The 15949-nt window shown below is 30.3% G+C and overlaps 1 protein-coding gene across 1 annotated transcript in view; it reads right to left on the bottom strand.

Annotated features, from left to right (window-relative positions):
- Positions 1 to 15949, bottom strand: part of LOC148305522 (uncharacterized) — a gene marked incomplete at its 3' end in the record, with an annotated part of 370669 nt that overhangs the window by 243951 nt on the left and 110769 nt on the right. The window contains exon 2 of the mRNA XM_088266575.1: positions 11570 to 11606. The remainder of the gene's footprint in view (positions 1 to 11569; positions 11607 to 15949) is intronic.

Raw genomic sequence — 15949 nt, 5'->3', positions numbered from 1 at the left:
TCAGTGTTATTTAAGATTTTGACTAGTTTTAAAACAAAAATCAGAAGTGTTTGTCGAAAAATTGGGCAAAAGTGGAATAAATCGAGTAGATCTCGAAAACAATTCTTGAGTTCAAATTCTTTATAGATTATTCAAGGAAATCTTATGTTTTCCAATATTTTTACTCAAGTTCTATCAAGTGCTTTGAAAGGTAGCTCAATTTTTAAGCCTTGTAGGCCTTGAAAGGTTTTTGAATCGTGTGCATCGAAAGTCAAAAAACGAAAAATACAAAATCATGTTAAATTAACAACCCAACAAGAGTTGTCCTTGGCCACAGTAATCAAACTGAGAAAAACTGGAAAAAGAGATTCTGCCGCCTTTATCAGAGAGTTATCTTCTGCTTTCCTTACAATAAAAAAATATTTCAATAAAAAATAAGCCGAATTATCTGCGGATTAAGCACTACCTATAAAATAACCTAAAAACCCATCAGTATGATATCATAAGGCAACAAATGATAGATATAAATTGGAAACAATATCCACCTTACTAAGCGAATGAATCTGTGAAATTCTCCAGCAATCACCATCAACGAAATTTCAGCTGAAATTCTGCTTTAGTCACTTAACGATCATACTGGGGCGCGAGTATCCAAGGTTCAAGAAGAAGTGCTTGAAACTCTTTGTTACTCGAAAAACATTAGTTAAAATAAAATTTTAAAGTGGGTCTGTCATGGTGCCGAAAAAATAGGTAAAGACAAAATTTTCAGAAGACCATCATACAGACGAAAAATTGTTTAGTATTACCATGATGTCAATACAAATATGTATACTTATAGTGGAACTGTTAAAAAATATATATATATATATATATATTTGGCAAAATCGTGCACCATTGTCGAATAGATATTGGCACCCCATTTAATTGGTTTTTATTAAAGAAACGGTGAACACAATAACTACAGAAGTTGATGAAAGAAAAAAATTTGGATGAAATTACGACACTTTCTCCAACAAAAATACTTGTGAATGAAATAAAAATGCACGTGAAGCTTACGATGAATTTTGTATGATAGACGGTAAAGTATCCGATGCCATGTGATCATGTTTATCTACTCAAACAGAACTTAAAACATGAGTTTAATAAATCAGAAGAATATTTAAATAATAGTGATTCTGAATAAAACATAACTTGAATATTCTCCATTTTCAAATAATTCCTGGCCTCATATACGAATATATACCTTTCTTTTACAAACATTGGTGATGACGATTTATGCATATATGCATCTACAACAAATATTTAAATAATATTAATATCTGCCAAAACATTTAAGTGTAAATACAAACACATTTAACTGTGACCTCTTTTCATAAAGCATGAAAGTTGTTTTAATACCCATTTTATCATATCTTTCTAGAAATACTATAAGATAAATACAAAATGTTCACTCAATCATGTATTTTATAAGTGATAGTATCTAAAAACCTACTAAAACCGATATATTTTAAGCGTAATAATAAAGTACCCCTAGATTGCCAAAATAACGCACTGTGCAGCGGCTTCATGTTGAATCAGACAAGTGAATGTGGCCTTTTGAAATAGAAAGGTTCCCCATGCCTGCTCTAGGCCAATAAACAAAGACAAAAAAATCACCTCCCCCGAACGTTCACATTTCAGTAGAAATGAAGGATAATCTGGCCATATTTTTATTTACAATAATTTTTAACATTTTTGTAATTAACATCCTTCCACAACCAAAAGCCTATTGTCTGATCAAAACAGTTTAGGAGGATATAGATCTGTATAAATCTCATAGGACTTATTTCTAGGGAACGAAGGATTATCATGGATCAATTCTCACTTCAGTACGTTCCGTCCCTCGGCAGTTAATGGGTGCGAATACAACGATTTAATTTGATTCCGCCGAGCGAACGTAATGATTATTATTACTCTCTTTCAAGGACACAGGGAACTCGTAAATATCCTCCTCTACACACGCCTTGATTGTTTTGGTGATTCATTTACAATGTTAAATATTTATTCGGGTAACATTTAAAATATCTACAATATTATTACTTTTTTGAAAATTGAAAATGAAAGTATTCGTCTCAAAATAGGCTGAAATCTACAATTATTTTTAAAAATAAAAATGTTCAATCAATTCCGATGGATCAAGAAACATATAAGTTGTCTTTTAAGAAACATCGAATGTTAATTACTTCAATTATATAAATATATTTTAGATGGAAAAGTAATTGTGTAAAGGAATTTTAAAAATTGTTTAATGTAGCGAGTTCCAAAGAATTTTTAAGAAAACATTGCTTTTAGAGAAAACTACATGAAACGATTTAATATTTTGATCGATCGCATTGTAAGATAAGTTTTTTTTTCAGTCATTCAATTTTGCTCATTACAACAAATATTGTTGTATTGTTCTATATATTTCAATTTATATCTTTTTTTAAATATAAAATCGCTCACTCCTTTCAACAACGTGATTTATAAAAAATCGTAAATATTCAGTTGTGCGTGTTTTCGGAATGCCCAGAAAATGTACTATATCCCAGCAAAAGCTACATATTTTTAACTTAATATTTACCTGCTACAGGGCAGAAAGTTATTGCATTTCAAAGAAAAGGTAGATATTTTTTAATTATTATTTTGATAAACTATAATTTTTCAAATGGAGAAAAAACATTTAGGTTTTACCTAAAATTATCTGTTGCACAGAAAAAAGTTCAATAAGTAGATGGATATTTATTTTTAATACATTTTATTATAGATTTAAACATTAAAAACGATCTCCGGAAAAATCAAGTTTGTTGATATATGACATTGTTGAAAGGAGTGAGCGATATGTCAAAACTATAAGATAATAAACCTTAATAAATATATAATAATAAAACTATAAGATAAAAATTAAAATCACAATTTCAAAACAATATTCTTTGTATTTAAAAAAACAATGAAAATTAATTTAACTCAAAGTTGAGCACTTAAAATTATGGGTATCGAACATAATGCAGGAAGATACATCAAATTTTACTTTGTCAAAGCATACAGATTAGTTTTAGGCAACCCTTTTTAGTCAAGTTCAAATTTTCAGAGATCGCTTTTGACAAATAAGTGATTCCTAACATTGAATATCACCAAACACAGAATAGAGTTTGGGGCTGACCATCGTGGCTTTTTATGTATTTGATCAGTCACTGGAAATCACTATTTGGCATTAAAACGTATTTCAAAGAGTGACCCATTTCTGACCCTTGTGGAGACGATTAATTAATAGCAGGATGAGTAGATAGAAGCGTCAATGGGTGCCTGAATGTTAAATGTCAAACAGTCTAGTTGTACATAGATGTAGATTATATATGTATAATATATTAACATATGAATGTATATAACTCTTCAGCTCTTTAGGCTAAGCCCTGAATAAACATTTTGCAAATAGTATTTCAATCCTGAAATTGAAAAAAGATTTAGGCTTAAATTTAAATAGAGATCGCGAAATTCAAATAGGGGGAGATTTCTTTAAGGAGCTTTCTTCTCAGTTCCTTTTATATCACTTAAACGACGTTAAAGAAGCACATAGGAGGAGAGAAAAAGCCTATTAGATTTATTGCAAATCAAATCCCACATAATCTAATCGCAAGGAGCTCCCAGTGGTGTAATCCGGATTATTCCTCGTGGCGTACAATAAGTGGCGACCCAGTACTATAGGAATATGTTCCGTTTTTTACAGCAAGCATTTCAACTTCAGGAAGTGCGATTATTATAATGTATTACTTTGAAAAAATCTGCTACCATCATAATTCGAGGTCCTTTTTTTCTCAAGATAAATAAATTCTTTGAAAAAAAGCCGTTCAGCAATAATCTTCAACTGTACAACATGCTTCTAAATAAAGATTTTTCAACCTTTTTTATACGCATAAAGAAAGATAACACGTGGAGCCGATAAACACAACTAAGTTTGTAGTAAGGTCCTTACAATATATTGCCTATACCCAAATTAACCAGCTGCCTGACATATATAAAATAGAACCCAGTAACGAATCCAAAATAAATTAATTGAACAAATACTTTTTGGAAAGGAGGAATTTGTGTTAGTGGTTACATTTTATGCGTTTTATTTAAACCTGATATTTTTTATATGCCTATTTACTATACCCGTTAACTGTTTTCTATTTTGCCCTGTGTTCGTTTCGTTAAATTTTTTATCTTTTTTTAAACTTATTTGTATTTCAGTCTAGTTTACCTTTAATAAACTATTTTGATGTCTCAACATATATGAAGAAGAATATAGAAGTCTAAGTATTTAGAGGGCCTTTGACCTGTCATAGGCTGGTAAAGTGAACACTTTACATGTACAATATTTTTATTCATTTTTAGTATAGGGCTCTTATACCTGTGTTAAAAAAATTCAACGCAGAACGGTTGAAATAAACTAGGCTGAATCGCGCAGGTACATAAACTCATAGTAAAATACACACGCGCACACATACGTACAGGTTAAACAGTTTTACGCGCAACTTGTTACATGCTCCTATTCTTCCCAATTTCTCATATCCAACTTTTTGCTTCTCCCCTGGCACTTTTTACCCACCGTATATTCCGATTTTTCAGCCTGCAGTTTACCGCCTAGGGACGTCAAATATAATATTTCACCTGGAACATTTTCAACTTTCATGACATCATTTGTCAATAATATTATGTCAATATGTTTTTTTAATGTTTTTAGCAATACTAAAATAGAAGTAGAACCTTATTTAAACTGTCAATATAAATTTTAAATCAATTTTACAAGTTTCATAAATTGATATAGGTAAATGCAATTAAAAAATATAAGCACAAAAAATAGGGTAAAAATCTAAATATGTGTATGCCTGAACTCATAATCACGTTTGCTACATAAAAACCATAATTCAATGCCATTTTTTTATAACTAAAAATATCAATATTTTTGCTGAATGGTTTTTATGCTGAAATCCGGTCTTCTTATGGTAAATTTATTTGCCAAGTAAATTTGACATTATATGAATATATTGTATATAATTTACATCTCGAGTCTGTTTGGAGATGTCAAAAAATAATATAACAAATATTATAACAATTGAGATGTTAAAAGTTATTATTATAATTATATGTCATACAGGGTTCCCAGTTAAATTCAAACTACAAAATACTACTAAATTTCAGCTGCCTAATTACATTTCTTGGTGGAACTGTACTTTATATAATACAATAACAACTATTTATTGATTTGGCGTTTAATTTGTAGAACTCCATTTCAATTTATGTATGAATTAATTAACGAATGTCGTTTGATAATGCCATAACAAGGCGAAACAATTATCACAATATAATTTTTTTATGTGTTTTTTGTTAGTAAAATACAACTTAGTAGACTCAAAAAATCTGTGTTTGAATTAAAATTAATACATAAAATAACAAATATTTAGTAACTTCCACGAATATTTTATTTGACCAATGACCGGGTTTTAACGTCACCGACATCATCAGACAGGTGATCATCAGATGTCGGAAATAATGAAACCCGGTCACTGGTCGTTTTATTTGATATGTGGAAAAAACTATATAAGTGAGTAGTTGTTTACAACTACTATAACATTATTACAACATTATTATAAGTAGTTGTTATTTATAAGTAGTTGTTTAAAAGTAGTTGTTATTTCATTTTACAAAATATTACGTTGTAGAAATATTTTTTTATTGATAACTGCGAACCTCATACAGTTCCATTTCCGTCGTAAATTTATTCACAATTTTCCACGCCTCGGGAATGTAAGAATCCGAATCAGGTAAAATATTACTACCGTACCCCTTGTATTGAAAGGCTCCGGAAACATCCTTAGACTGCAGAGGAAGGAAGGGCTCTGACGCGATCGATCACCATCCTGCCATCCACCGTCTTCTGTGTTACATACCTGCTATCCCCTCGCCCAAACTAACCGCCATCAATAATATGTACAAGCTCTTGGGCGATACTTTCAGACAACGCTTAGAAAATGATGAGTGTTTTCAGTATTTTAGACCTCAAGAAAAACAAATTTTTGAAATAAAACAATGAAAACGATTGTGACAAAAAAATATACCCAGTTTCCAAAAAAAAAAGAGTAAACAATTTCTTTTAACCATTAACGCAGTGTTATATTGATCGTTAACACATGAAGGAAAGGTGATCAACCCTCCGCTTCAGGTACCAGTCCAGGGTAGTATTAAATAAATAAAAGAGTGAAAAAATCACTTATATTTATTTGACACCCCTCTGGGAATCGAACTCGGGACCTCCATTTACACTACGGAGGTGGACTACATTTTATGCTATTTAAATATATACCATTGACTTTATTATTTATTAATAAAATCATTAATCTCAATTAGGTGATCGCAATTTATTTTTATATTTTTTCTTTAACCTCTATGTGTGCCCAGATGATGCATAGGGCGCTGTATCGCATCAATGAAGTATTAATTTTAGCATCAATTACGTGAAGAATAGGTGATCAGTCCTGCTCTTCAGTTTTTGAAATAGGGATTAAAATATGTTTGATAGGATAAACATGATGATTGAGGACATTACTATTATGTAGGAAAGCAAATGGAAAATGATACAGTGCTAAGGTGTTCACTTCCGTAGTGTATTGGTAAGAGCATTAAGCTGTGCTGGAGGTCTCAAGTTCCATTCCCAGAAGAGTGAAAATAAATATAAACGATTTTCACAGTCACATTTACTTAATATCACCCTGTGCTGGTTCATGAAGCGCGGGACTAATCATGTAATGAAATAACACTGCGTCGATACGATGCGATGTTTTATGCACCATTGGGTGCAGATAAGGGTTAAAATAAGAAAAATAATGTGTACGAGGTTATAGAGATTTTCTAAATCGGTTAACATGAAACAAAAATATAAATGCTATATTTATGACAACGACACAATTAAAGCTTACTGCACAATAGATATTATTATGTATTATATTATATAGATTTATATTATCCACTGACACTTCGTGATGGAATTGCATTTTTAATTTATTATTAGATTAAAACCAATATTTTTTTTGTCTGATGATGTCGGTAACGACGAAACCCGGTCGCTGGTCAAATAAAAAAGTGGAAAAGCTAAAAATATTGGTTTTAATCTAATAATAAATTATTATATTATAGAATAATAAGATGTTATGAAATATAGGCATAGTTACTAGTAAGCGTAAGTTAGCATGATCCAAATTTGTTTTCATAATTTGGTCTAAACAATTCGTTTTAATAACCTAATATCCGTTTCCAATATCATATTTCATCGGAGTCGAAAAATTATGAAATGTATCAATAATCATTTCAGTCATTTCATGTTAAAAATATATAAATTTTGTTCAAACAAAATTTCAAGTGGCGTTTTGCAATGTTTTAAATAACTTGCGAAACTACGCCTTCAAATACGAACCACGATATTTCATTCCGAGTGAAATATGTTTCCTAGTCTAGACGCTAAAGCATTCGATATAATAGGTGGATGGTATTACGATATAAGAGTTCTCTATAGTCTGAGCATTGTTATGAATGCGCTGTATGTGAATCAAGAAATTGAAAACATAGAAAATATAGGATTTCATCGTTTTGAAGTTTAGTTATACATAATAAATTTTATAATGAAATATTATTATTATTATTATTATTAAAATCACCAGGAACAAAAAGCTAACAGTTCGTCAGGGAAACATTCGATACTTACGTGCAAATATTATAGATTTCACTGTATAATAAATTGATTACAATTTATATTTTAAATATTAGTTGGTTTTTGATTGGTCCATTGATTGAGTCTACTAAAATATATTTTTTTATTTAAAATACATAAAAATAAAATTTGTGACAATTATATTGCCTTGTTATGGCATTTTCAAACTACTGATTTTAGTAGACTATAAAAATCAGTGTTTGATTTTGATTTTTAATATATAAATTAAAATGGAGTTCTACAAATTAAACGCCTAATCTATAAATATATCGATTACAGTTTACAACACTGCCAGTATCAGTAAACAATAATCCAAACATTGATAATATTACTTACACTCAGATTTGTTAAAAAAAAATTAAAAACTATGTTAGAGAAATAATTATACACGTGAATATAACATTTTGATTGTATCCAAATACTTGTTCACAAATTTGGGTTATCTCAATTTTAGGAGTTATATTTCATATTGTTTTTTGACATCTCATCAAAGATGAAGAAGACTATGGAAGTCTGGGCATTTACGGGGCTGACGACCGTCATAGGCTGGTTTAAATGATCACTTTACACACGTGTAACATTTACCAATTCTACACATTATTGACAATTACACTACTCACACTACGGCTGTCCAAATTTAAAACACAGTAAGGGACATTTTTTTTGTAGTAGGTTTTTTTTTGCATTTATGGACTAAGTAGACTCTTACTTAGTCCAAAAATGCAAAAAAAACTTACTACAAAAAAATATCCCTTACTGTGTTTTAAATTTGGACAGCCGACTACTCACTCCTGACAGCCCCGTAAATGCCCAAACTTCCATATTCTTCTTCATCTTTGATGAAATGTCAAAAAAAAACAGGTAAAAATAAGTACAAAAATATATTTTTGAAAACAAACACTAGAAGACTAAACTTGCTCACATTTCATAACTAAAACGCTGTGGAATAAACTCCAGTTAAAATGAAAAAGCAAGCCCTAGAATAAACTCCTATTAAGGTTTAGAATAGTCCCACATTTGCTTCGCTGTTTGGATTCAAAATAAAAGGAATTTTATGGTTTACAAACAGGAGCCGCTTTGTTTCATAAAATTCGAATATTTAAGTCTCCGGTTAAACAATGGCCGTATGGCCCGGCGTAAATAAGTTTTATGTCGGACTAAATTGTTGGCTTTGGGGAATTCCGGGGATGGAAGTGAACTAGAACACTCTCAGGGTTGACCGAGACCACTTGCTTGGAGATATGGCATCAGGCTATTTAACCTTTATTACGAAGTAAGAACAAGCCGACGTAATTGGATTTAATTCGAAGGGGTTTGCAGATGGCCATTGCTGAATTGAAACCGAGAGCAACGGTGATTATAATAATCGAGTTGTATGGTACCTATCTATTTGTAGCAAACGTGACCATTTCTATTAACCCCAATAAAATGAACTTTTAACATACTGAGAGATTGCGGAATTTTAAAATTACAAAATTATTTTTATTTTATTTTAAATATAAACAGGCGCCGTGGCGTAGTTAAGTAGATGGTAAATTGTGAATTTGGCGTTGCGGGTTCGATTCCCGCCAATTGCAAAATGAATTCACGAAATATTCATTATCAATTGGTCTGGGGGTTTGTGATGTATTTTTCACGTATACCTTCCGTTTCCCTACTATCCTCTAGTTTTGAGGCTTGTCTGCAGGTAGCAGACAAGCCTCAACACTAGAGGCTTTACGGGTTATTCCGTTAAAAAAATATATATATACAAATATGTATTTCTAAAGAAAATATTTTCTTTAGACGCCACGTTGACTGGAAAATTATTCGGCATTATAGTGTTTATATTGCACTTTTTTTACTAATATGTATGTTTTTAAATATTCCTAGACAATTCGAGATCAAGTGCTTGTAATAATACTCCTATTTCAACGAAAACTCCCGCATTCGTGCATTTGACGTTACTGCGAAAACAAAAATAAAAGCTATCAAGTTATATCAAAAACAGACGCAACATATATAAGTGAACAAACATATTTAAAATACGATTTTTATAAACAAATTTTCAGTAAAAGAAGAATATGAGATTTGTTTTCCATTGATGTATTAGGAGTTGAAAAATCTATAAAAAATTAAATGTAGATGAAATGAACGGAGTTCAAATTAACTGTTCGTTGGGCAGGACTAGACAAGCCGTAAAAACAGCCTAAACCATGGGATACCATAAGTTATAGGCTGAAATATAAACTTTGCCACCTGATTAAAAAGTTAGATTAAAAAGGGCGCAGTGTATTTCTATTACGTGTTAATTTATGCGGTAAAACTCACCCCGTGACGTCGGAAGGGAAGCGTTTGGTAGCATTAACGAGGTGTAAGTAAACGTATAGGTATGAAATAAAGTACACATTTACCTGCTCATATACTTCAATACGGTTCATCCTAATAGCACCCTTGCTCTATATTCTATGTATTTAAGAGTGAGAAAATATACTCGTAGTTTAATTTAAACCCTCATTGGGTGCTTACAAAAGCGTTTCGAATATCACCTTTGAGTTTAAACAGGCCTTTGTTTTCAAAACCTACAAAAACATCCCTGCTTGTTTAGAAAACGACTGTTGATACAGGATTTATTTAAGTGCACTCTATGCAGTTGGAATGATAATCCATGCAATCGACTGTACCCAGACGTCCGGAAGAAGGAAAGAAAACCAGATAGTTTTAAAAAGGTAAATTAAAGTATGTAACACTTAAAAGACATGTGTGATGTCATACGAAAAATAAGGCGGATTTTAAAGTTAAAACCAGATAGACATAAAGATCGATGATTACTTATTCATCGTAAATAGAAATATATGACAATTACATTTTTATCAACGTTGGTTAATAGGCTTAATGCACATTTTCAAACAAAAAAGAAAAGAAAGCCAATAATTTAAGTTTTAAAAATTGTATAACTTCGATAATTCGTAAGAGTGTTTACAGTATATAATGCTGCTTTATCTGAAGCATATCCATAAAAAGTATTAAATAATATATTTCTTAATTTTGATACGGTGAATAAATGTTTAAGTGCAGGGGTGGATAGGTAAATACGTATTATGACATACACAAACATAAAAGTCGGCACATAAAATTACTACTTCTACTATTGCTACCATCACATCGTTTCTCCGCAGGAGTAGGCAGAAAGGATGGATTGCCACACTCTTCTGTCCTGACAAACACTCCTCTCCTCCTTCACATCCATATATCTAGTCATACATGCCCTCCGATTACGCAGACTTTAGATACCACCAGATTTTAGGTTCTGATTGATCTGATCGTGCCTGTATTTTTAGGCCGTCCTCGTTCTGTTTTCCCGCTCACACTCGCCACATATATTTTCTTAGTCATTCTTTCATCATCCATTCGCTCCACATGTCCATACCACCTTAAAGAACTCATTCTATTTTTTTTTCAATTATTCCTTGTTCAGCCTTACATTCCTTTCTTAAATTACGAGAGATTAAAATACGTCTTAAAAACCACAACAACAAATATTTATTTATTATCTAAATATGGTGAACGAGGATATGATCGTACAATATAAAAAATAAGTATTAATATAAGCCTAAATTGTATATTATTTTCATTGTATTCAAGTCAAGGAAGACGATTTTGTGTAATAATTTACGGGCAAACGGTCTAGTATCCCATTTGCTACCCAATATGGTCACGGAATGGAGTGGGCACCTTTGACAAATAATAGTGTGGTGGGCGATTTATTATGAAAACTTTCATCTGTGGGTACAGGTCTCGAGCCTGGAGTCGTTTTACAAAGAATAAAATAATTGTAGTTTTTCATACCTTATATAAAACGAAGTGATACTGCTATTCAAAAAACCTGTAAGAAAAGAAACATAAATATTAGTATAAATATATAGCACTTAGTCAAAATATACACTAGGATTATATTTCATAGTCGTTAAAAATAGCTTAATCATAATTAACGAATATTTTAGTTATTATTATAAAGGAAACCGGATTTATTTCCATGTACTTATTCGAAGATACTTGACAAAAGTGTATTTTTACAAAATTTAGTATTTTAACAAAAGTTTTCTTGTAAAAATAAATTGGTATTGTCGAAGAAACATTGATGTCAGTATTTCAAATAAATGTTAATTAAAACAAACAAAAAAAAAACACAATTGTAAGGAGTCACAACATTTGTGATAAAATGATTTCAATATTGCGTATTGATGATATTATGAATTGGTGAAAACAAGAAGCCCTAGGAAAAAGGTATCGGGTAAGGAGTTGAATGGAATAGACCGAGGATTCATGTAAGGGATGATGTGATGAATAATTAGAGTTCTAAGGATAGATGGATGGGTTTCAATAAATTTAAAGCAATATTTAGAATATAACGCGAATTTGCTTTTTGAGGGTGTTTTCAAACTAACATACTAAGAAAATATTGAGTAATAAATGTAATAATAATAAAGAATTGTTTAATGCTTCAAAGAGGTATCAGTATATAGTCCAAGAATAATAAAATCAATAAAAAGTAAGAAAAGAGTTAAAATATAACATAAAAATAATAGTAAAAATACGTGGAATAAAAAATACTAGAGTTAACATTAACTATCAAGTCACTGCTTAACTCTTTTTGAAGGTTTGTAATAAAGTTAGATCACATTTTTCATATTTTTGTACCATTCTTTTTATGCTATTTTCCAACGTGACCCCACATAAGAGAAAATTGAACCGGAAATAATTTCATGGGACGGATCATTTAACTCGTCGCAATCACTCGGTAAAATATTCATATTGGCATATTTTCTTTTATTTTAACACAAAAATGAAATGAATACAGATACGGCAAAAAGATTTTGATTTTGCGATTAGAATAAATGTGTATTCTAATGGAAAATATGTTATTATGGAATCGATTTGTCGATATTGCCAACACGTATTACATGTCATTAATTTCTGAAGCGAAAAATTTTTATATTATTAAATGCTCTCTGTAAATCGTTTAAACATTTATAATACGTATTTTTTAAAATAAAATAACTGATTTAAGTGACTACTAAATCTATGAAGTATTATTTCGATAATATATCTTAGTATAACATTCGTATTTATAACAAAAATGTAGAACATTTTGCAGTCGTGGAGTGTCGAAATAACAACTGAACGCGATACACCAGGCCCGTAAATCGATAAAAACACTAGCGTCTAACGGAAAAGCGGTGAGCGAAATAGGGAGCAAATAAAATAATTAAACGGTGTCGGCCACAAGCCTCTTTATTGCAGCGAGAAGTTCAATTATTACCTTCGGAAACACAAAAAGTTCTCGACTTTTGTACCAATAGCTTACAAAGATATCACAATACAGACGGGCGGCTGTGAGACGGCGAACAAAAAAGGCAGTTAAATTATTTAAAATGTAACATAAAACACATCACCAAAATTTTAAAATTATTTTCGTATACTTAAAACTAAATTCATCTTGAAGACTAAATTCATATTGATAAACGAAAATTGCTGATATTTTTTTTAATTGAAATAGATCTGTTTCTTATACGTTTACCAACTAAATAAATGCATGCAATCAGTACTTATAAATTAAAAGCAGTTTGTACTGTATGTATTAAATCAAAGTAATTATTTAAGTAAAACATTGACACACAAAGATATCCAACTATATAAAAAATGACAAGAATGACTAAGATTATTTAAAAAAACGTATTAACTATCGGAATTTTTGTCTAAGTTAGCAAAACACAAATAAATCATGATAATAATGATAAATAAGGAGTGGAATAATTAATTTGGAAACACCATTAATTAAGAAAAATCTAGGGCAAATAGGGCAAAAACATCAGAATTTATGTAAAATTTGCCCTCGTTTTTATGAAGAGATAAAAATAGTATCCACTTAAACAAAGCTATTGAAAAATGATGGGAATGTGAAGTTTACAAACTTCGTTGATCTTTTGACTGAGAAAACATTTATGAAAGCCTAATTCAAGCGTCGGCGTCGCTTCGTGTCTATCGAGGAGTTTGTGTTTTCTTAGAAATATTAACATAAAGCCAATTCCTCATAACTCTTGCCCAGGAATTTCGTTAACTTCGTGGCCTTGTTCGTTTTCCGGCTTTTGGGCTGATAACAAGTGCCCAATTTCAAGAAGAAAAGATTATATTTAAAAGGCAAACAACACACATAAATATCAATCTACGTTTCCAAGAAATCGCGATTACAGGAAGACATAAACAACAAGATACCAGGATTATATAGAAGTAAATTTAAAGCGATCCCAGTGGCCTACTAGGACAGAAATAATGATTGTACCTCACCCGTATTTTATTTTTATTTTACAGAATACACAGTTGATTACCCTATTATTTTGTATACATGTATTATGCATATTTTATTCGTCACAACTAGTGGGATAATAAATAACTAAATATAGACAATATGGTAGACTAAATTATATTTCACTGCAAAAACACTTTATTTTACCACTTGAGTTATATTTATTTTGACTTGTTTCAGAAGCTACAAACACTTCCACTTTATAAAGGTATTTATTTTCAGACCCGAAGATGGAAGTATCTGTAGCTTTAAAACTAGTCGTTAAAATAAATATAACTCAAGTGGTAAAAAACAAGTGTTTTCATTTACAATTTCATCATGTCCTACCACAAAGTGAATGCCGAAACAAAAATTAAAATAAAAATGATTAAAATAACAAAAAATAAAACCGATAAAACTAATCATTTTTTACATGTAACGAGTACAATCAATTCCTCAAAATTTTTAAACTAACCAGACATCAGAAGTGATTTGGAAAATAAGTTATACGGTGACAACAATAACGAAATGGATAAAACTTCAAACTCATTTTAATTCAATGTTTACACATAAATTGTACCACCGACTAAATTAAAAATAAGAAAAGTTATTAAATTTAAATCACTCCCGAATTCCCACTCTCATAATGTTTCATAATATGTATTATGAGTATTAAGTTAGTGTTGAGGCTTAAGTTACCCAAATATGTAAATTATATCCGACCTTGCTCCTAATGAGTTTACACATTTAATATACAGAAATGGAAAGGGAGGATTAGCGTTAGTGCGTCGTGTGAAAGAAACACAAAGGCGTCCGTAACGGCCTCGCTCTCCGTAAAAGCATCCCGGTCCATACTGATCCGAGTTCCTGCTCATTGGTCTCCCGAGTATCGTCAGGCCTAGCTATTTAGGTCCAGTGGCTAAGATACTTCCGAAACTCTAATATCAGTTTATCCTAATGGGATAAAGACGCCCCAATAGGTAGAGGAAAAGAGATAACGCGAGATTTTATTACCATCACACTCTCTGTCATCGTTCCAAACAAACAATATAACACGTCTATATTACAACATTTTGAGTGTATCACGTTACACGTGTCATGTTTTTTTTAGAGGTCAAGGAATCTTGCATCCCTTATGTCACCGCGACCATATTAGGTCTACTGTGACCAGCATGTCATTTTACACGTGTGGCAAGTGATTACTTCAACCAGCCTATGACGGTCGTAAGCCACGTAAATGCCAAGACTTCCATATTCTTTTATAGATGAAGAAGAATATGAAAAACTGGGCAATTACGGAGCTTACGACCGTAATAGGCTGGTTTACGTGATTACTTTACACACGTGTAACATTCACCAATTCTACCCATGATTGACAACCACACTACTCAAATTCTTGGAACTTCTATATATATATATTTATATATATATATATATATATATATATATATATATATATATATATATATATATATATATATATATATATATATATATATATATATATATATATATATATATATATATATATATATATATATATATATATATATATATATATATATATATATATATATATATATATATATATATATATATATATATATATATATATATATATATATATATATATATATATATATATATATATATATATATATATATATATATATATATATATATATATATATATATATATATATATATATATATATATATATATATATATATATATATATATATATATATATATATATATATATATATATTGCTCAAATTTGGAACATAATGCTTGCTTGCATTGACTAAAATTGCACTAGAGACATTTATGGTGAGAAGAAAAAAGCTTTTTATTGAGCAGAAACTCTTTTATTTGTATGTGA

Source organism: Brachycentrus maculatus, unplaced genomic scaffold, assembly GCF_059751285.1.
Source record: "Brachycentrus maculatus isolate JH-2025_06_01 unplaced genomic scaffold, ASM5975128v1 h1tg000271l, whole genome shotgun sequence".
NCBI classification, from domain to species: Eukaryota; Metazoa; Arthropoda; class Insecta; order Trichoptera; family Brachycentridae; genus Brachycentrus; species Brachycentrus maculatus.
Note: the sequence above shows the minus strand (reverse complement) of the source record. Positions and strands in the feature narration are given on the sequence as shown.